Below are 22,092 nucleotides of genomic sequence, written 5' to 3' on the forward strand. Positions count from 1 at the left end.
TTTCCTCCATCGTTTGGCACCTGTCAGAAATCAGCTAAATGTTGTGGATCTCAGATAGATGAGAAACTTTTTTTTTTTTTTTTTTTTTTTTTTTTTTTTTTTTTCTTTTCTCTGAAACAGGGACTTATGTCCCAGGGAAAGAAGAGAGCTCACACAGCTCTCCATGGCTCTGCTCCCAGCATGGAGGCTTTCTGAACCACATTCAGATGCTTTTACCTCTCCTCACTGTTGGTATGCAAAGCTCAAGGCATCAACCCAGGTATGAATAGCTCTGTTGGGATAAATACATAACTTTTAGGTTTTGCAGTTCCTAGAGACTCTGTGTATGTGCATTGGTTATAATATGGGTTCAAACAGAGTCTTTTTGAAAATCTTAACAAGTGCTGTAAAATCATTTCTAAAAGTATGGAAAATATATGTAGGAAATCATTTGTTTCTCATAAGAATCAGCTTAAAAAGTCATAGTGAAACAGGCCAATATACAAATCAGAACAAATACATGGCACAACAAATTGACTTTTTGAAAACTTGCTCTAAATATATGCATCTTTTCAGCTGCCTAGGTGGAAATAATTCTGCAGTGATTTTATATAAACAAGCAGAATTGCAGCTTGTGTTAATTCTAAAAATCTTTTATGTAATATTAGTATAACTATGGGAAAAATTTGAACTGCCAACGAACATGCTCTCTTGAATCATTAGCGAATAAAGAAAAAATGCATTTGTTCATGGCTTTTTGTTCTCACAGGAAATAAAGTCTTTGAAACATATCTGCTCAGAATTAAGTAAGAAAGAAAAAGATGAATCATAAATGGAAGCAATGTATAAATCACTTCACCTGCTGTTCTCTTTCTGGATCACTACAGTTCCTGGCTGCTTCCATGTTATCCAGCCCATTCTGAGTGCCAGTTAATGCATTACGAAATCTCATCCTCCTCAGAGACTGAACATCCCAGAGCAGATGGAAAGAACACAGGAAAAGGAGGAAAGAGAAAGTGTGCAAGATCCAATCTGCAAAATACAATCTAAACTACTGAGATCCAATTGTTGTCCTGGAAAATTATTACAATATCTATAGAGAAGTTAATAGCTCCTATCGAAAAAGAGTATCCTCGCAGCATCCTCAGAGTTCCTACTTTTCCACTGATAAGACTTTTAGATTCAAGCCCTACACTGGGCAATCACTTCTGTATGATGTTTTACACAGGATGTTTTTATAAGGTAATGTTTGCTATCAGCCCACATTTATAATTTCATCATGCTTCTGTTCTTTATGGATCTTGCTGGGCACTAGTGAGTGCATAGCAAAAAAGGTCACTGTGTACCTATGTAATATATTCAACAAGGAGCCTGGAGTTACTTTATATATAACAAGATAAGCCTATAAACTACTGAAATTTTTCTGAAGCTCTCTGTCTTATTACTGGCTTCTTGAAATAGAATTGGATGCTGGAGAAATGCAAATTCTCTCCTGTTTTTAGATCTCTGGAGCTGTGGTTTTAATAGAATTTCTTCCTTGCTAAGTAGACAGGTGAATTTTGATAAGAAAGACTGTATCTCTGTCTTCAATATACTATTTTATATGTGCTTATAGCAATATTCCAAACTTTTTGAAATTTCCAAATGTGTATCATATTCATGCTACTTAGACATCAGCACTAGATCTCTGCCAGTTTCGAGTTCATCTCCTAGAACTGCCACAGAAAGAAAGATCTTCTTTTACAAAAATACATCCTAGCTTTTCATAAACTTTTAATAGCTGAAATGAAACATGGGGGATGGTACTTAGAGAAAAAAAACAGGTGAAAACTCTGGCCTAGAAACTTCAGTCCTGGACGTTAAAGGTGGACCAAGCATTGGGCAACCCTCAAATTAGTTGTCCTTGTCAATAGTACCTATAAAGTAATAGGTACTACATTTTTATGCTGGCTTGAAGTGACTAATTTAACATTTGTGACCATTTTACTGCTATCATTGTAAATAACAGACACAATTTTTTCAGCTTCAGGGAGATGTTTCCTTTTACACATACTTGATCAATTTTGATGTCAATATGCTCTCCTTTGGAAATACACAAAGCAGAGAAGCATTCTGTTCAGGTAGAAAAGACAGAATATTAGACTCAAGATCTTCCATCTGTAATGTAATGAGAAATTTACCTTCAGAATTCCAAGACTAGCGAAATAGCTTGTCTTGAAAATCAAAAACAAACCAAAGTTAGTTTTAAACATAAAGTGGTTTGATCTTACATTTTTTCTTTCCTTCTCTCAGTTAGAAATGATAATGGTACTTTAATCTCATCAGTAACTAGAAAATGTTAAAAGTTTTTTTCCATTTTTTTTTCTTATTTAAGACAAATGTTCTTTGTTTACTGTAGATGGTAAACATCTGAATGTAGACTTTTTTCTCTATCTGAAATATCTCTTGGCTATTTTCAGAGAGCTCTGGGCCAACAGTAGTAACCCAAGATAAAATGTTGGCCTGGGAATAGCCACAGGGTAATTTTCTACAGGGAAAAAAATTCTTTCATTCAAGGCAGTCATGCTTATATAAATATATATTTCTCCTGGCAAAATATTACTATTACAACCATGAGTTGACAGAATTCTATGATTATGGAAATATTATCTGATTATGATGACAGGCATGAGAACTTCAAGTAAAAGGAGGGCTGCTATATGCACTATTAGCATACTCTTGAAATACACAGTTAGTGTCAATGTAACTTTATGCTCTTGAAATGCAGTAGGTTGATAGCTTCAGAATTAGTTTTAGTTATTTATAGTCCAGCTTAGTGCAAGACTTGACCTGCTGATATGATCTGAGGATACTTACCAGGAAACAGAAATGAGGTAGGCATATGCATCATATCTGCAACATCAACAGAGGTTCAGATATGGAGTTTTAGTTGATTTCTTGTATGCTCAGCAACATGAATTTAGACGGTAAAACAACTCAATCTGAGAATTGAGATAGATTTTCAGACCTTCCAGATTTCAGCTCCTGTTGAATGTCTGCTCTAAGTATCTGGGCAATTAAGTTGCTTATGAACTGAACCCTAAAATTTGCTCCTTTTTCTAATCATAATTTTATTTTGCTTTGTATTTTCTACTTGTCCTGCTATCCCCTGAATAGGAACTTGCCCTCAGCTATTACCCATCACTGCAAGTCAGGTCCAGGTTCAAACCAGCAAAATTCAGTGTCTCCTGATGAGTTCCCACATACTTGTACCACCTGTGTAAATAAATAAATTCATGTTGATAGATTTGGCTGTTTTCTATATCTTCCCCAAACTCTGCTTTTACGTAGTGAAAGAACAGGCACATTTTATTCTGCAAGACCCTTTCAAATCCATATTTTAGTATGACTGCCTAACAACAGTGAGAGAACAATAACCTTTTTCTTTCCTTCAGCACCATTAGCAACAAGCTCCTTCCAAATACTCTAGCATCCAAATACTGCACTGACTCATTTCAAGTTAAGCATGTGCTTAAATATATTGCTGTACTGAGATTCAAATGATGAAATATGTTAGCATAGCTGTTTCTGAGGCCAAGTTATTTATGATCAAATAATACCCACGGAACAGCGCAAGGCCTAAAATAAAGTCTGTGTAATAAGAGTTTATAAAGTAGATAAAAGCAAAGCTAATAAAATGAAATGGGGTGGGGGGGGAGGGGAGGGGGGCGAAAGCTTCCACATAGAAACCTAGAGAGGCTTGAACTTCAATTATCTTAACTTTTAAAGTTATTGTGATCTTTTTATTATCATTGTCACAACTGACAAGTTCCCTTGAGACCAACATGAATGCTGTCTAACAATCTGTCTTTTGATTTCCTTGCCATCTAAAGTAAAGGTAAACCCATTCACCGTGTTAGAGTTGGTATGGAAAGACTGGGGTGCTGATCTGGAAAGATTTGGGGTGAAGCTTATGGCACATGGGCAGAGAAGAGCCTCGCTCATGTCTGGCAGAAGCTCAAGTCTGTACCCAATCCCATATAAATATGTCGCCAGTATCTTAAGAAACAGATGTTCCCAGGAAATATTCATTGCATTGTCTTCTGTGGGTAACAATAGCTGGGTAAAACTGGAAGTTGAGTGTTTACAGTCCACTGCTTCCTCCAGTTTCTCAGTCATTCCCAGCTGCTGGGAGTCATCTGAGCCCTCCCAAACAGTGCCATGCCCTAATCAAGGTCTGCCTGTTGCAAACAATCACAGCACCACCACCAGAGTCTTTATTTGCAAACACAGTAGAGTATACAAGTGATAAAATGAAACAGTTCCCAGTGTTTTTCTCACCAGTGACCCAGCAAACACAGACTGGCACAGATAAAACACTTCACTTACTATACAAGCAAACGATCATAGAATCATAGAACCAGTAAGGTTGGAAGGGACCTCTGGAGATCATCTAGTTCAACCTAGCTCAGCAGGGTCACCTAGAGCATGGTAGACAGGGTTGCATCCAGGCGGGCCTTGAAGATCTCCAGAGAAGGAGACTCCACAACCTCCCTGGGCAACCTGTGCCAGTGCTCTGTCACTCTCACAGGGAAGAAATTCCCCCTCACATCCAGGCGGAACTTCCTGTGCTTCAATTTCTGCCCACTGCCTCTTGTCCTGTCACATAGGACAACTGAAAAGAGTTTGTCCCCGTCCCTTGACACCCTCCCTTCAGGTACTTGTACACATTGATAAGATCCCCTCTCAGTCTTCTCTTCCCCAGGCTGAAGAGGCCCAGCTCTCACAGCTGTTCTTCATAGGGCAGGTGCTCCAGCCCTCTGTTATCTTCGTAGCCCTACGCTGGACTCTCTCCAGCAGCTCCATGTTTCTCTTGTAGTGGGGAGTCCAGAACTGGACACAGGACTCGAGAGGAGGCCTCCCCAGGGCTGAGGAGAGGGCCAGGATCATCTCCCTTGACCTGCTGGCAACAGTCTTCCCAATGCACCCCAGATACCATTGGCCTTCTTGGCCACAAGGGCACATTGCTGGCTCATGGTCAACTTGTCATCCACCAGCACTCCCAGATCCTTCTCTGCAGAGCGGCTCTCCACAAGGTCAGCCCCCAACCTTTACAGGTGCATGGAATTATTCCTCCCTAGGTGCAGGACTCTGCACTTGCCCTTGTTGAACCTCATGAGGTTCCTCTCCACCCAGCTCTCCAGCCTGTCCAGGTCTCTCTGAATGGCAGCACAGCCCTCAGGTGTGTCAGCCACTCCTCCCAGCTTGGTATCATCCGCAAACTTGCTGAGGAGGCACTCTGTCCCCTCATCCAGGTCACTGCTGAAGAAGCTGAACAGGATGGGACCCAGTACTGTGCCCTGGGGGACACCACTAGCCAGAGGCCTCCAACTGGATGGCTGGGTTGCTCTCTTACAGGAGGAGAGATTTGGTGCCATCCCCGCAAAAAGCTGATTTTCAGCTTTTCAAGACGTGCTTGGCCACTGTGGTAAAACATTCCACTTTGACTGCCACAATGTTTCAGTTCAAATCACTTGCTAAGGTGAACCTGGAATTCTGTGTGTTACAGCTTGCCTGAAAGCTCCACTCTCCTCCAGAGATAAAAATATTGACAGTTAAAAGAAATTGTTTGTAAATTCCCAAATACATTGGCAGGTGAGGAAGTGAAGACTGTAAGCAGCCTAAGGGAAATCGCATGAAAGAATGTTGTATAGTAGATCTGAGGAAGCCCAAATCTTAGGCAGCCAGGAAATTCAAAGTTAAGGTTTCTCTTTCAAGCCCCCCAGGCACCTGCAAGTATGAAAAAGCAGAGATAAGGCAGCTTAAACCACTCTAACTTTGCCTCAGTTATACACCATAAAGCAGAAATCCATATGATATAATATTATCAATGTAACTAATTTGCAAGTTTTCAAAATTCTTAACAATGAAAGGTAGTACATCATACTTGTATATCAGATATTCCACTGTACTGTGAATGAGGGCTCTTTAAGCCTGTATTATCATTTTCATATCAAACTACTGAAAAAGGCTCTGTGTACTCTCTTTTGAGAGAGGACCAGATGCATTAGAAATGGTACAGGGTTAGAAGAGCCCTGAAGGGATCAGTTTGCAGTGGAAGTTACTCGGCAGTTTCACTGCTGCTCAGTATTAAATACTAGTTATGAGGCTGAGGGTGAGGCTAAGTAGGGTCTCATTTAATTTTTCTGACTGGTGCTGTACACACATTGCTGCAGCCTACTTGAAAATTTTAGTGACCTCATTTGTGGTAAGGAAATGTGAAACTGATGACATTGATAGGAAGTTTATTTCAACAGCTATGAGGATGGAGAGCTGATCCCTCATTTGAGATACAGGGAGCAATATTCACCTCATTTAATGTTAGATGTTGACAGTATAGCTGCCGAGATATCTACTCTGGGACAGTTATCTAGATTTCATGTATAGGTGATGGGAAGTCATGGATGCTTCTGGGACATGAATCATCCTGTGTTGAAGTAAACAGATAAAGTAGGTCAGATGAGTCACACTCTGAAGTGCCTTCTTTCTCCCTACTGGGCACAACCAAAAAGAGAGTCTCAGATGACTACCTCGGAGGTGGACATCTGCACTGCACACATCTAGCCTTAGGTGAGATGAAACCAACTTGTCTTACTAGGGCTCCCAAACAGTTTTGGGGCTGGAAATTCCGTAAAGATCTATTTTGATACAAATCATAATTCAGTTTCCAAATTTACTGGCTATTTTTTGGAGCTTTAGAAGAACAGATGTTCTCTCAGCTCTGGTACCCAGCACGATACAAAACTCAGGGCATCTTCATCTCAGGAAGCCACCATCTGAAAAAAATGGAAGAATAATAGCCAAGTAAGTAAAACATGTTTTGTAAACATTTCTGTTATCATTACCATCTATTATTTGTACTGTAATTATCTTTAGATACTTTAGCTCTTTGTAGCTAGGGAGTGCCCAAACATGTGACAGAAAACTAGTTCCTACCCTGAAGAACTTAGGAGCAAAGAATATGGAAAGGATATATTGAGAACAGAGAGAATCGACAGAAATCAGACAATCAGACACACAGATAGGCAGGGATTACTGAATACCAGCTGCATGAGAGCGTTCATCTAAAGTAGAGTTTTTTCCTTGTAAAAATGTGAATTATGCCAAGTTTCAAGGAAAACCCTGAGGCTACATCCAGAGCTGTTCATACATCACCAAATATGCAGAGTAGGCACAACACATGGGATGTTAGGGTATAAGCTATAATTTCCATAGCTGTAGTTCAGCAAAACTTTCAATTTAATAAGCTATTTTTATGTATTTGAAAATTAAATGGGAGGCATCTCATTTTTTCATGTTAAATTACTAGCAACAATGTCATCACAGAGTGCTAATACAGATTATTTGCTGGGTTCCAGGTGGTTGGTTATTGAGGCAAAGCAAGACTAAGCATTACCAGTTACTTTACTGAGCTGAAGCTATAGAGGGAAATTTGACATTGGCAAATATTTCTGTTACTTCAGTAGCCTACAATATTTTCAAAAGAGCTAAGGAAAAGTAAGAAATGAATTGGGAGTTGTAAACTATTGGTTTGAGTTATGTCTGCTCAGATACAGCTGCATTTCACAGTCCTTGATATTTTGTCGGAATAATCTGTGACAAGTCCTCCTTGCATATTTATATGCTTTATTGAACTGCGAGACCATTTATTCATCTTCCCACTTCATTTACTACCTAAATGTTTTGTTACTTTTAATGCTCCAAAAAGATCCATCTTCAGATCTTTCCAAAGTTTTGAAAAGTAATTTTATTTTACCAATTTGCAGTTCATTACAATGACATGTTTTGGGAGCACACCTATCCTTTTGGTAAGTCCCTGATGGCGACACTTTGTCTTTCTGCTAAATATATCATCTCTGTATAAGAAACATGAAAAGTGGCCACAGACTATTCTAGTCGATCATTATTTCACATTTTCTCTATCAGAAACAGCATCATTAAATAGAAGAAGAAATAGGACACTCAGTAACAGTAGCCTCTTCTCTTTCTCTTTTTTTCTTTTTTTTTTTTCACTGTGTATAGCATGGGATTCTGATAACTTTCTATACAAAAGATCATATGGCTCTGTAAGTTTTGTAAACTTTCAGAGAATAATGAACACGTTGATACTACTGAAAAAATCTGTAAACCACTAATGAAATAAAAAGTAATACAAAAATATGGAGGTTGCAAAGTTTACCATGTTGCAGAAGGATATTTTTGACACGTTGCTCTTAATAAATTTCTATAATATTTAATTAGAAAGCTCTGGTTCATGCATTCCACAACAAGCTGAAGTGCCATCACTGCATGTGCAAATACAATAGTAACAGGAAAAGGCCCAGTGAGATAACCTAAGGAAACTATTAATGACATTATTTTTCATAATAATCTGTGACCAATATTGTCCCATAAATGAGTGTAAATTGAAAAGTAATTTAGCATCACCTATTCAGTCCTACTTCAGTAGCAGCTGTAGGCTGGAGCCAACGTGGATGCTAGGGTAGATTCAGTAAAGGGCATAAGCACCTAAAACAAAACTTAGTCTACTAGTACTTCCCATTAGTGGTATCTACACCCTGTGCGTGCTGCCATGACATTTGGATTAGATTGTCAGATTTACAGAACTTCCAAGCCATGCAAAATCCTATTCCCCATATTAGTACCCTTATGTTCGCATATTACTGAGATAAGCACAAAATTGACACTTGATTCCCAACAATATTTAATCTCATCGGACAAAAAATGGTCCTGGAAATAGGAACTAAAACCTTATTTCCTTAAACCAAATGACCATTCCCTCTTTTCAGATAAATCTTGCTTTCTGTTGTGTACACTGGACAGCTTGGACAGAAGTGACAGGAGATATACTCATCCTATAGAATTGGTGATTAGGTTATGTTCATGAGAGACTTCGGTTTGCATCTGAGTCTGTTACACAGAAGGACTAGATACCACACACCACCAGAACCACCACAGATTTTATGCAGGAGTAGTGGGTTACATGTCCTGGGTGGATGGAGGAACTCCAGAGGCACTCATATTGCAGTTTCCAAAAAGCCAGTTTTAGAAAGCTGCATACAAGGTTTAGGCTGCTCACACAATTTTGCTGGTTCACAGGTAACTAAATTTGACCATGGGCTGTTTATGGTAGCCAGACTTTTTATAGAAAATTCTGATTCTCTTCCAGAGACCAGACATCTAAAATGTAGTTCTTGGCAGTATATGCCTTCTTTTCTTGGATATGGTCTTCTGTGCTTACAATTTTGCAGCTGATATACAATTTTGCAGAGGGGGTCTGGAAGTGACTTGTTCTGGTGAATAAGTTGAACATAGGCCAGCAATGGACCTCATGGCAAAGAAGGTCAATGGTATCCCGGGCTGCATTAGGCAGAGCATTGCCAGCAGGTGGAGGAAGGTGATCCCTCCCTTCTACTCAGGACTGATGAGGCCATATCTGGATGGTAGGTCCAGTTCTCTGGGCTCCACAGTACAGAAGAGATATGGATCTACTAGAATGAGTCCAACAAAGGGCCCCAAAGATGATGAAGGGACTGGAGCATGTCATACAGGGAGAGGCTGAGAGAACTAGAACTGCTTAGCCTAGAGAAGGCTCAGGGGGATCTTATCAATGTGCATACCTGATGGGAAAATGTAAAGAAGATGAGGTCAGATTCTTCATGGTAGTACCCAGGGACAGTTCAAAAGGCAATCGGCGCAACCTGACGCACAAAAAATTTCTATTTGAATATAAGACAACATGTTTTTACTGTGAGAGTGGTTGAACACTGAAGCAGGTTGCCCAGAGAGGCTGCAGAGTCTCAATCCTTGGAGATACTCAAAATCCAACGGGGCAGAGCCCTGAACAACCTGCTCTAGGTGACCCTGCTTTGCAGAGGGGGAGTGGACTAGGCAGTCTCTAGATTTCCCTTCCAATCTCAACTATTTTGTGATTCTGTAATTATTATATATGCACAGAGATAAAGGATTTGTTCTTGCCTGTATTAGGCAGGAATCTTATTTGCTTCAAAGAGGAAGGATTGCCTCTGCTGAAAAAAAAATTGCATTTCTTTAATTTACTAGAATTCTTTATTGTGTTGCTAAAATATTGGATATGAAAATAGTAGATTATCATAAATTGTTCAGTAATTGGCTAAGATCTTTATAAGCAGCTGTCATGGAACTTAAGAAATAATTATAGGAAGAAAATTAAAGCTAGGTACTGTAAAGCAGCTTGGAAAAGCATATTTTCAAGGATCATTTTTAATTTCTACATCACAGAAATTTAATCCTAAAATACAGAATAGTACTGTGCCTTTTATGACAGCATGTATGAAGACTGTGAAATACTGAAAGAGGATGACAGGGATAATAACTAGCTAATCTGACCTCCCTTGAATTTTATGTCTAATGTACTGAGAATAGGGACTCTGAAACATTAATTTCTTGAAGATAGGATTTTTAAAGCTATGCCTTTATAGTACTCTCTTTATTGATTTGAAAAGTAGAGCAGAGAAAGCACAATGTAGAAGTGGTCAGTCTGAAAGTTTAAGAAAAATACTGCTGAAACTGCTGAATGATATATTTCTGTGGTGGCAGAGAATGCTCTGGGGCTTGCAAGAAGACCAAAAAGCTGAATTTCCATTAAAAAAAATCTAAACTAAATATATTCTTATATTTTCTTTCCACTTCCAGGAAGAAGCTTTTACTGTAAAATAAGAATAGATCTTGAAATTCTCTGAAAGTCAATTGCATCCAAAAATTGGTCACTCTGATTTTTGAAGTTATTAAAATCTTTCAACCAGAATTGACACATCTGATTTAAGACTGACCATTGTCTTGTGAAAACTACAAGTTTTGTAGCAGAAAGTGCAAAACAAACATCCATTTTTTCATTCATTACCCTGCCCTACAGAAGACAGAAGAAAGCAAAAGCAGGACAGAGGAATTTGACAGCAGACAGAGTGAATCATTTCAGAATAATAAAAATAAGAGTTGGAAAGATGTTAAATTATCTCCTTTGCCAAGAGAGGATTGTATTCTATTGTGTATTCCTTGCAGTTATTTCCAGACTAGTTATAAATTCAGGGCCACAAGTTTCAAAGATGTCACTAGAAAGATTGGATACTTACATAAATAATAATACCTAGTAACAGCAAGAATTAAAACAACAAAAATCCACAAGCCATTTGAATTGGGACAAAGTGTTATGTTTCACTGCAAGCAAAAAGAGGTGGAGGAATGCCTGACTTTGTACTTCGAAAAGACTTAGGCCTTAGATCAGCTTAACTTTATTTGCACTGAGGCACTTTTAAATCCTTCCCAAAAGCACTTCAAATTTCTGGAGAATTTGCACAGCAACCCCAATGAGATTTCTCTGTCTCGCACATCAGTACTGAGGTGGTATTTCATCAGGGCTTTTCAAGACTTGAATTTTGGAAACATGCTTGAATCCTCCTGCAGACCTTCCCTCTCAAACACAATTGAATCAAGCTAGAAACTTTCTTAGAAGTTGATTATTCCATTATATCCTCTTGTTAGATGTTCTTCTGGTTACTGGTTACTAAATGATAGTATAAAAGTTGTTTGAGTAATGTAATGTGGCAGCTTCTTGCAGTTCTGCTGGAACGTGCATTCTTTTTTTAGGCAGCCTCCTCTGCTACAGTGTTGAGTGTAAAGACATGAACTCAGGAGAAACTGAGCACCAGTACTTGGGACCAGTGTTTGCGCATGTCCATCACACAGACATTACTAGGCATTGAAAGGTTAGCTGGGCACAGCTATTTTCTTTTGTTAAAGGAGCAAATGCATCTGATCTTATACCACCTTTATATGAAGAATGTGAAACATTTCAATGGGATTCCTAACTTCTCCACCACTCTTTATTTATCAGATCTCCATCCACATGCAATAGAGAAGAAAACTGTGAGCATTCACCATATATTGTAGGAAAAATTAGAGAACTATTACAGAATATAAATACATTGAAGACTAGACCAGTAGGTACAATGGGTGAGAGCGCTGTCAAATGCAACTATTTTGAAAACTACAGAAGATAAAAAAATAGCTTGAAAGAGATGAAAACAATAATAGCATACAATAGACTTGTAGATAATGGGACTTATTTTAGCACTGTAAACAAAAAAGTAACCCTTCTGAGAAATGTAGGCACGTAAACCTTCTAGCGGTGAGGAGAGTTAGACCTTTGCTCCTGGTCAGCTCTGTTCAATAGAAGTAGTTCTGACAAATGGAGTATATGACTACTGACTTTATAGAAATATAGATCAGTTTATCTAGAACCATGTGTGAGTTGGGAATAAGAACTAAAAAGAACTAAGGGGGAAAAAACCCTGTATAAGCTGGATACAGCCAGACTAAGCAGAATAAAACTGACAAGTAGGAAAGAAGATTCATATGGTCTAAATAATTACATTAAAATGATCCTATAAGAACTTATGAATTTTTCCTTTGATAGCTAAAAATCACTAAAATATTTTCTTAAATTACCTAAGATGAATTTCTTTTCTATACTAGACACAAAGCTTACCTCTTAGAACTGAATTGAAGGGGTCTTTATTACTGTGTGGGGCAATCAAAGAGCTATCAGAGGAACTTCTGTCCTTGTTTGGCCACTTATTGTCATATTTTTTTCATAAAGATTAAAATGTATTTTTTTACTTGAAGAGGTAACAGAAAGATTATCTCATTCCAAATTTGGAATTTTCTAGGCTAACTTTTTCTCAAGGCTTGAGAAACTTGAAATAAAGAGAGTAAGAAAGAAGAACTCTGAATTTGACTACTTCATCTCCTGCAGACTGCTACCATGAAACTACCTGAAGCATGCAATGGAAGTATCATCCTTGCATGAAGTCTAAAGGCAGATAAAGCTCTGATTTGCACCACAGGCATCTGTAGAGCTGATCACGTCATGGGGGGAGTCAAAGTGGGAGTACAGTACACTGGAAGAAGGAAGGACCGTGGCCTTCAAACAGCAGAACACAAGGACTCATTTTCTGAGTCCATTTTCTTATCCATATCCAAAAGGATCATATCCAAAGCGGTCTTCTGTAACCTTTTCTTGGATCAGAGTATTTGAAACATTTTAAAATGTTTCAGGGAAAAAGCATTTTTGTTTTTAAATGTTATTAAGTGCCTAAAATAAGCAAATACCTTTTCAAAAGCACCTAAATATTTAACAACCACTGAAAGTCAATAGACAGTCCATGCGTCCAGAAACTTTAAGGCTTTATCACCTAGCATTCATTGAAATCAGAGAGCCACAGTGTCTAAATACCCTGAAGTCCCCTTAAAGCCCCACATGCTTTGCTGACTTCACAGAATTTTCTTCTATTTATAATGGCTGTTAATTTGACACATTTATATGCTACAGGGACAATTACTTTTATAATGTGACATGCTAATTATCGCTTCAGATTAGAACAGCAACTGAAAAGTTACGTGCTGTGAAATGAGTGAGAGCTTTGATTTCAACAGGGCAAAGATTTTCTGCTGCAATTTTTAACTATAGCAATGCACATAAAAGAAGAGCAATACAATACGCTTTTGTAGTGCATTTCTCATGTACTACAGAGATATTCTCAAAGTCATTACACTCTGCTGAAGTAGATACCTACAATAATTACAAAAAAACCCCACATTTTTGATGTTATTCCCTCACAACAGTTTGCCTCTTTTGCTCAACTCACCTTCCTCACTTTTATAGATTAGCTAGCCAAGTCATCGTCTATGCTCAAGGGAAAAGCATAGGCAGTTTCAGAAGCTAAGTTATCTTATCATCTAAAAATGTGATTTTAGGATTAGATGAATCACCCCCTGGAAATACCTGTTTCTCTCTGCTAACTAAATGGAACCTCATATGACTTGCTTAGACTCAGACATCTGTCTTTTAGTCACCTACATTAGGACAGATAAATCCGGCCCTAAGCAAGTACACTTCTCTCAATCTGTGTCTCTCTCTGTTGTTATCATTCTTCATTGCATCAGATTGCCAGACCCTCAGAAATGGAGTGAATATTCACAGAATTACAAATATTTATCACAAATATTATTTTGACAACATTGACTCCTCACACATATTTTGCTTATAGCCAATTGTCATTAGTTTAACTTTTATTTGCTTGGAAACTATGCAAAAAATAAATATACATTTTTTTTAAAATGTTCTTTAAATAATTATTTTTTTCCATACTATATTAAACATTGCTTCATAGTATATCGACAACAGTGGCATTAATCTTGCATATTTATCTTCATCTGTCACAAGTGCTGCTCTTCACCATGAGCAGAAAAGATGAAAATACTTGATAAGCAAAGTCATTTAATTGTTTTCAGCTTCCATAATCTCAGGTTCAGAAGACTGAGAAAATGTTCGTCATTTTTATTACATTCCTGTCATTTTTTTTCCTCTGATATTCTGCAATACAAAAAAAGCATTGAGATGCCTGGTACAACTTCAGGGAGATGACAGGTCAAACTCTACCTTCTGTGTGCACAGCTGCACACAACAAAGTAGTAAAAGTCTACAACAAAATATGGATTTGTCCTGGGTCTGAACCTTGGTTCTGGGTCTGAATTTGCAGTCTGGACAGGTTCTTGTGGAACAGACAAGACCAACCACTGAATCTAAATACATTCAGATCTGAAATTATCTCTGGTCATCTATATTCACTGGTGAGTCTAGATAGATTTTGTGAAAGAAAGTGACTAAGCAATGACTGCAAATTTGCACAATCTTGCCTGTTTTTCATAAACCATTCTACAAGAGATTTGGGCTAATAAGTTATGCATAAGGCTATGTCTGGATTGCATATTGGAATGGAGTACAGGGATACTGAGCTCACTTTGAAAAAGCTATCCAAGCATCAAAGCAGAGTGGAGGCAGCAGCACGGCACTGAGGGAACTAGTTTATCCTGTAGTTACTCAAAGAGGTGAATTAGCCTGCGCCAAGCTCTGTGCTGTCACTGTTCAAATGCTTCTGGCATGCCATGTAGCTTAGGTGTCTATACATAACACTGCAGACTTCAGTGCATGGGGCTCCTGACCACGGGAGGCGGAAAACAGAAACAAGGAGGCAAGATTTAGGCAGGACTCAGGCAGACAGAAGTGGGGAAGTTCAAATGTAGTAGTCTTTGAATTAACACAAAGGAACCTCTAACTGTGAAAACAACTCCAGTGGCTCAAAGGAGATCTCTGCAGTGCTCTGCACAGGAATATCCAGCTCATAAATATGCTAAAATTTATGGTAGTTTTAAAAAAAGAGAAGTCATCCACCTACTGGATCAAAATAAGGGTAATTATTAGGTTGAAATAGAACGTGTCTGGCACAAATAGTCAAACAGATTCTAAATTGGATGAGTGTCTTCCCGCAGTGCTTCATTTAAATTGCAATTACAAATATTAAAAGTGATTTGAACTTGGTTTAATTACTGTGACACAGAAGATCTGGCAAGGCAGGGCCTTTTTGTTTTAGATAATTAAATATGAAACATGAGAAAGCTTAATGAAAATATAAACAGTAAGCTAATAATTTCTGTATTTTGATTTCATTTTTCTCTCAGAAGCATTTCTTATGTGTTATCCATTAAGCAGGACAATTCAGAGGGTTCAGTGCAGCAATCTCAGCTTTGTTGTTTTAAAGAGATTTTTTTCCCATGATTTGCTATTCTTCTGTTTACATAGAAAAGACAATGCTTTCAATCACAACATTAAAAAAAAAAAAAAGTTCTAACTGCCCTACACCTCCTGTCTATCCTTCCTCACTCCCAGCTTTCTCGATGCTTCTGGTCCCCCTTCCTAACTACAGCCTCCTTCCCTCTACAGGCCACCTCATGCTGAGTAGTAGCAAGGACTTGGGTTAATTTGCTTCTGTTGCTGTAATCCCAGCCTTCTGTGAGCCACAGAGCAGCAGACACTCCATCTTCCTACAGAGCAAGGCTCAATGGTCACATCACCGTCCAACACAACAATGTATTCACACAGATATGGCACATGGCACCATGGAAGTTTAACCTTTTCTTTTCCATTTCTTTTTTAAAATGTCATCATAAGAATAGTTTCCACAGCCCACATTCAGTTTCCCTTTTGACTTCTTACAACTCTAACTGCCACTTAGTCTTTCCACATTTAAGAGTGATTCAATTCCTAGAGCCCATCTGCAGAGGGAGAATTGGCACAGCACATTATGGCAGATATGTGGCATTGCACTGATGGTTCATGAAATAGGTGATAGGATGCGACTGGTTAGACCTGGAAGCTTTCCTCTGACCTGGCTACGCAACAAGGACTTGGTTATGGGTAGATTCTGACTGACATATAGACTAAGCAGCAGGTTGCCTTTCAGGTTGGCATCCTGCACTCAATGTCTGCCCAGCACAAAGGACAGTCTTCCAGGACAACATATTTCAAAAGGCTTTCAGATGTAAGACTATGACTGAAAAAGATGAAAAGATCACTACAGAAATTTCACTGCACCTTTTCGAGATTGTACAGCCAGTGAAAAATGTTTATGCATGTTGTACAACACACTCATTTAAGAGAAAAATTTCTATTTGTCCATTTTAATGACAGTTTGATTACATATTTAACAATACTGCCAGAAAGACCTAACTTCTTAGCCAAACTTCCTATAACATTCCATAACCAAGTTCTTCAGCAAATATACCAGAGGGCTTGTAATCATTGTCCAAAGTAAATTTAGTTATCCAGTTTCACTTGATACAGTTATGTCAGCTCCATAGTAAGTCTGTGTCCCAGCAGGCAGTACTAGTTACTTGGTCACTTAGCTTTTGGGTTGTCTATTGACACTGAAAATCTTAGACTACAGCAGTGTTTGATTTTCTTAGTAGTTTTCTAGCTGTAGAAGGCATTTGTAGAACATTTTTCATAGATTTTTCTACACTGGAGGTGACCAGAGCAATTCTAAAAATCAGAAAACCATCAAAGGACTGCTCTAATCCAACATTTAGCAGACGTGCTCCGAGCTGACTTCATGAAGGCTTGTTACAGCGACTGCGATGCAACTGGATGACGGCACATGCGTATTCATTTGCCACTCAGCTCTTACTAGGACTGCTCATCAGCAGCCAAACCCCACAGCACACAGCCTGTGAAATTGCTGTAGTGACTGTGTTCATTCCAGATCACGGATCACTCTCCCCTTCATCTTGTGAGTGTTGTCATTCCACAGCATGGTATAACCAACAGTCCATCGTCACAGATAGAATATCCCCATCTACTTTCAGATGTTGGGAACCACCAGCATGTACAATCAGTGGTTTGAGATTTTGCTCCTCCCTGTGCAGTATCTCATTACACCTCTTTGAAGCACCTTAGCCTGCATCTTGTGAAGCTAAGTTTGAAGTGAGACGAGTGATGAGGCAGTGAATAGTTCATGCCAGGTTTATCCTGCTGCCCTGTAGTGTATTTATCGCTGTTACTTCACATAGGAAAGATGTTTATATGTAAACAGTAAAAATATTTTCAAAATGGCTAGCACCCATTACAGCTCTTGAAAAGAGTAGGGCATTTTATAGTATAATGGCATTCCAAAGCCAGTATTCAGAAGTAAGATATCTGTAAAATAAGTCAACTTTGAATCTGCAAAAAGCTAGACAAGCCGCATTGACAGTCTCCATGATGAGTAAAATTTTAATTTCCTCACCTGCCCTGTCACTGCTGATACCAGCTGCCTTTGCAAAACTGCAGTCTTACTGTGAAGCCAAGAAGGGTCAATGAAAATAATTCCTCAAATCTGCTGATCAAGGCTATGCTGGGATTGTTGGTATTAATCAGCAACTTAAAATCCCAGAAATAGCACCCTGGAATAAATGATTTGCATACTATAATCTACAGAACAGTGTTTTTCTTTCATAAAGTAAATCATATCTGAGTTAATTGAATGTAGCAGCAAAGATGAAGAGGCATTGCAATAAATGGTTTGATGATTCCAGAAATATTACAGTGGAACTACAGCACATGACTCCTAAATATTTCTTTCCTACACAGTAACTAGATAAGGAAATAAATCTGATTTTTATTCATCTTATTAAGTTTGTCTTTTACTTATCACACACAGTTGCAAACCTATGTAAAGCAGATTGCAAAGTTGCCCATATCTTTAAAGAAAACTTTGTACTTCATCCAAAAGTCAGTCTAGCTGCATGCAAAAAGAGAGAGCTCCCTTACTGCTCTGCATTGCTTCCTGGCACCTGCAGGTGCTGCATAGGAGGAGACTAATCTCAAGCAAAATGGTGGGAGACGGCACTGTGCAGAGTCCAGCAGGGCTGGGTCAGTCCTGCTACAGCTCCTGCCTTGCTCCCGACACACTCAGCCCCGCACATCCATGGTGGGGGCCCAGCAGCAGAGCACCACCTTCATCCCACCAAGGGTGTCACTTGCCTATTGTCCTCTTCCTTCACATCCCTTGCCCCCAAGCATCTCTCCTGTTTCCTCCAGGACTGCTTGCTTCAGTGCAATGACACTACCGCTGGTTCTTGACCTGAACGAGCAGGCAAATGCACAAGGCCTTGCAAGCGCTCGTGGGAGCAGTGAGCTATTGGCAGTCCTTCACAAAGAGTATATGCAGCCTTGTTTTCCCAGGCTCTGGAGAACAAAAACAAAGGACAGTGTTTTGACTCACAGCTCACACTCTCTTGCTGCCAGCCCTCAGTATTGAAAGCTCTGTCTGTCTACTCATTCCTTCTTCAGGCAGACTCCTTTGCTCCATGCATCCACTCAGAAACCGTTCTGCATCGGCCTTCAGTTTCATAATCTTTTCTGCAGAGCCTTCCACAGGACAACAGGAGGAACCACCCTGGCTGTTGGATACCATAGGTATCTGAAGAGAGAATATAGGCCTTCTTTACAAATATTTTGTGTGACAAGCAGTGGTTCCAGTTTCTTAGTTTCAACTCTCTGCCGTATTTATTTTCTAAAGGATTTTCCACAAGCAAATTGATGCAAGTATTGCATAAAGACATTGAGAATTAAACCAAAATTAAATCTCCACTCCTATTTAAATCAGCTATTTGAAACTGTAAATGAATCTGAAAAAATACTATTAAAAAACCCTCTGGCATTTGCATAAGGGGCCTACAAGAAGCAACCTAGCTTTCTATCAGTAAAGAACTTAAGAAGTAAATAGAGGTTTTCAATTCTTTTATGTCCTCACAACCATTTCTTTTGGCTGTGGGCTTGGAACAATAAAAATGATCTCATTGCCATTTTCAGTGAAGTAAAAAAAAAAGTTTAGCTTCTTTGTGTAACTAAGTAATTGTGTTTTAGTTTTCTGTGCATTGCACCTTTATTTCTTACAGCACTCTGCTGTCATTAAACACAAGCAGCTGGTAGGAAGAACTGGAACAGAATTAAAAAGTATATCCAAATACTACCCATTGCAGACTATTGGAAAACAGATAACAGATACAATGTTCTCTTCAGGAGCACTGAAATATCTTTCTCTCACAGGCTAAAATCAAAGTTAATTCTTACTGATTGTGGAGCCATTTTTGTGTACAGATAAATGTAACAACACTCAACCTCTCATAGGATTTCACCTCAAGCATCTGCAGGGCAACGTCATACAGACGTGGTCCAGGCAGAGAAAGGGTCTCCAGACATCTGAAAAGGAGGTTAGGCTTTTAAAATTGTGTAAAATTGTATGTAGTTGAACATAAAGAGGCAGAAAGGATTTAAACACAAATGGTGGAAAACTAGCAGGAAAAGAATCCCAAGTGTGAGATCTCCTAGGATTTACAATATTCCTTCAAGGATCACTGCTACTAGCTAAGGGGTAAAGTCCCAAGCTGTCTGGCTGCAACCTCACTTCTAGACCAGCCTGTTTCAGAGAGCCCTACTGAAGTTGCATTTCCCGCTAGCTGATAAACATGCTCACAGCTGCTTACTTCAGTAATTACTGATGTTGAGACTGGACAATGAGTTTAGGAATCCACAGCTAGAGTTCTTGGAGGTCCAAATAAGGAACAGTATAACAGGACTCACAAACTTTTTCAGTGATGATCCTTTCTAGTACATCTGTCTTTATCCAGCACTGGGAGTCCACACTAGCTTAGATCCTACAGGCTGGGTGAGTAACAAGCAGTTGTAAATACTAGCTGCAGGTATAAATAGCCATGTCCTACCCTGGAGGGACTGAGCTGCTGCTAGCCATTAAAGGCACCTATAGGCCATCTGCTGTTCTCTTCTTCACGTAATCAATTCAATCAGTAATTACAGCTACTTCTGATTTCTTCTCTCCTGGAGGAACTGAACTGCTGACTGCTACAGAAGACATTGCATCTCTGTACTTATTTTTGAGTCTCTGAGGGTTCATGACCCACAGTTCAAGAAACACTATAAATGAATAATTGTATCAGACTTTTGGAAAATGACTTTATTTTAACACCTACCACATTGTAGGGGAGCCAATTTACACATACATATAATAAATGTCTTTTGGGTGGAATATTTTCCCCCAGATATTTAGTCATGTTTCTTTTTATCACACTTATGCATGCACAGGTGCACACATACTCACACCCTCTACTGACTGATATTCCAGTATAACCCCAAGGCCTTGCTTTACTGTTTGTTAGATGTAGAAGTTGTGCGCAATTTTCCCCCAGATATATTATGAGTGACATTTCCACAGTCTAGCTTCTACATGTTCCAGTACTTCTAAAAATTAATGGTGTCCTGCGCAAATCAAAATAATTGTCTCCATGAGCTACTCCATTTTGAGTCTGATCTTCAGTCACCTTAGGTTTCCCGTGACTTCATCTGAAGTTGTGAGGATGGATCATTCTTGGAAGTAAAGCTCTAAAAGATTGGCCCTAGCTCAGAGGCACTAGTAACTAGAGCTCTGTGTGTAAAGGTAATTTTCTTCATAGAGTCTTCTGATAGTTCAAAATGTAGTTCTGTTCTCATTTAGAACATCTAGAAGACCATTCCAAATTCTAGATTTTTTTGGCAAAATAAGTAATGGAGTCTTCTTTGTTTTTTGGGGACAGACTGTGGGACCACACCAATGAAAGAGGCCCCAGAAAAACTTGGACTTGGACTCCAGAGCAGCCTGCACAGAGCCACACTACCCATTAGCACTTGTCTCTCTGTTTTTGTGGCAGTTTGGGAACTACAGGAGCAAGATGAGTAAACAAGAAGTGCTCCCTGAAAGTCTCTCCTAAGTTACAGAAGAATTCATGAAGAGCCAGAGTAAAATTGTTCAATTTTATAGATATTCAATTCATGTTTCCCTGAATTTTTTCTGATTCAATCTAAAAATAATCTTTGCAATGCAAATTTATTGTAGAAATCTGGAAGTAATCTTGAGTTTCAATTACTGTATTTTTTTAACCACCTCTTACCTGGTTTCTTATTCCAAACCTGTTCATATCTGGAACTAACACATTAGCTTTTATGACTCCTATTTATCACAGAGGTAATCATTTTGACAGAGTAGGAAGGGGAGAAAAAAATGAAAAAAAAACCACTTGAACTTATAATTAAAATTAAACCATGGCTAACAACAAAAATGAAAGAGCATTTTATTTTTCTAAAAGAAAGGAAATAGGCACAGGCTACTTAAAGTAGCAATGTCAGCAACATTTGTACACATGACCTGACCAGTGCCACAGCAGTGCTGAGAGCAACTTGCATAATGTACTGTTCACTGGCCTCAGACTATGTGTAACGATTACTCTGGGTCCCACACAAATGCTCCACCTATGATAGTTGCCAAGATGTTCCCACAGTCATGAAGATCAATCAGTTAGAGGAATGGATTGTGAAATGAATGGTTTAAAAACAGACTTTTCACTCTCACTATCACAGTTTTCTCACTGTGATATTGATATTTGTAAAGTAGGAGGTATGAGAGGCAAAAGAGCAAAGAGCCTCGCTTCTTTGGAGTTCTTTGTTTCCAACCTACCTTGTTAAATACTCAGATATATATATGTATTTTTTTTTTTTAGAAATAGATATACACTCACTTGAAACTCTTGAATTACCTTAAAAATGCATTTTTTTTAGAATGAAAAGTGGCCACTTCTGGTGTCGTTAGGTGTTTGCAGGATTGCATC

The sequence above is a fragment of the Rhea pennata genome, chromosome 3, assembly GCF_028389875.1.
Source record: "Rhea pennata isolate bPtePen1 chromosome 3, bPtePen1.pri, whole genome shotgun sequence".
Lineage (NCBI taxonomy): Eukaryota > Metazoa > Chordata > Aves > Rheiformes > Rheidae > Rhea > Rhea pennata.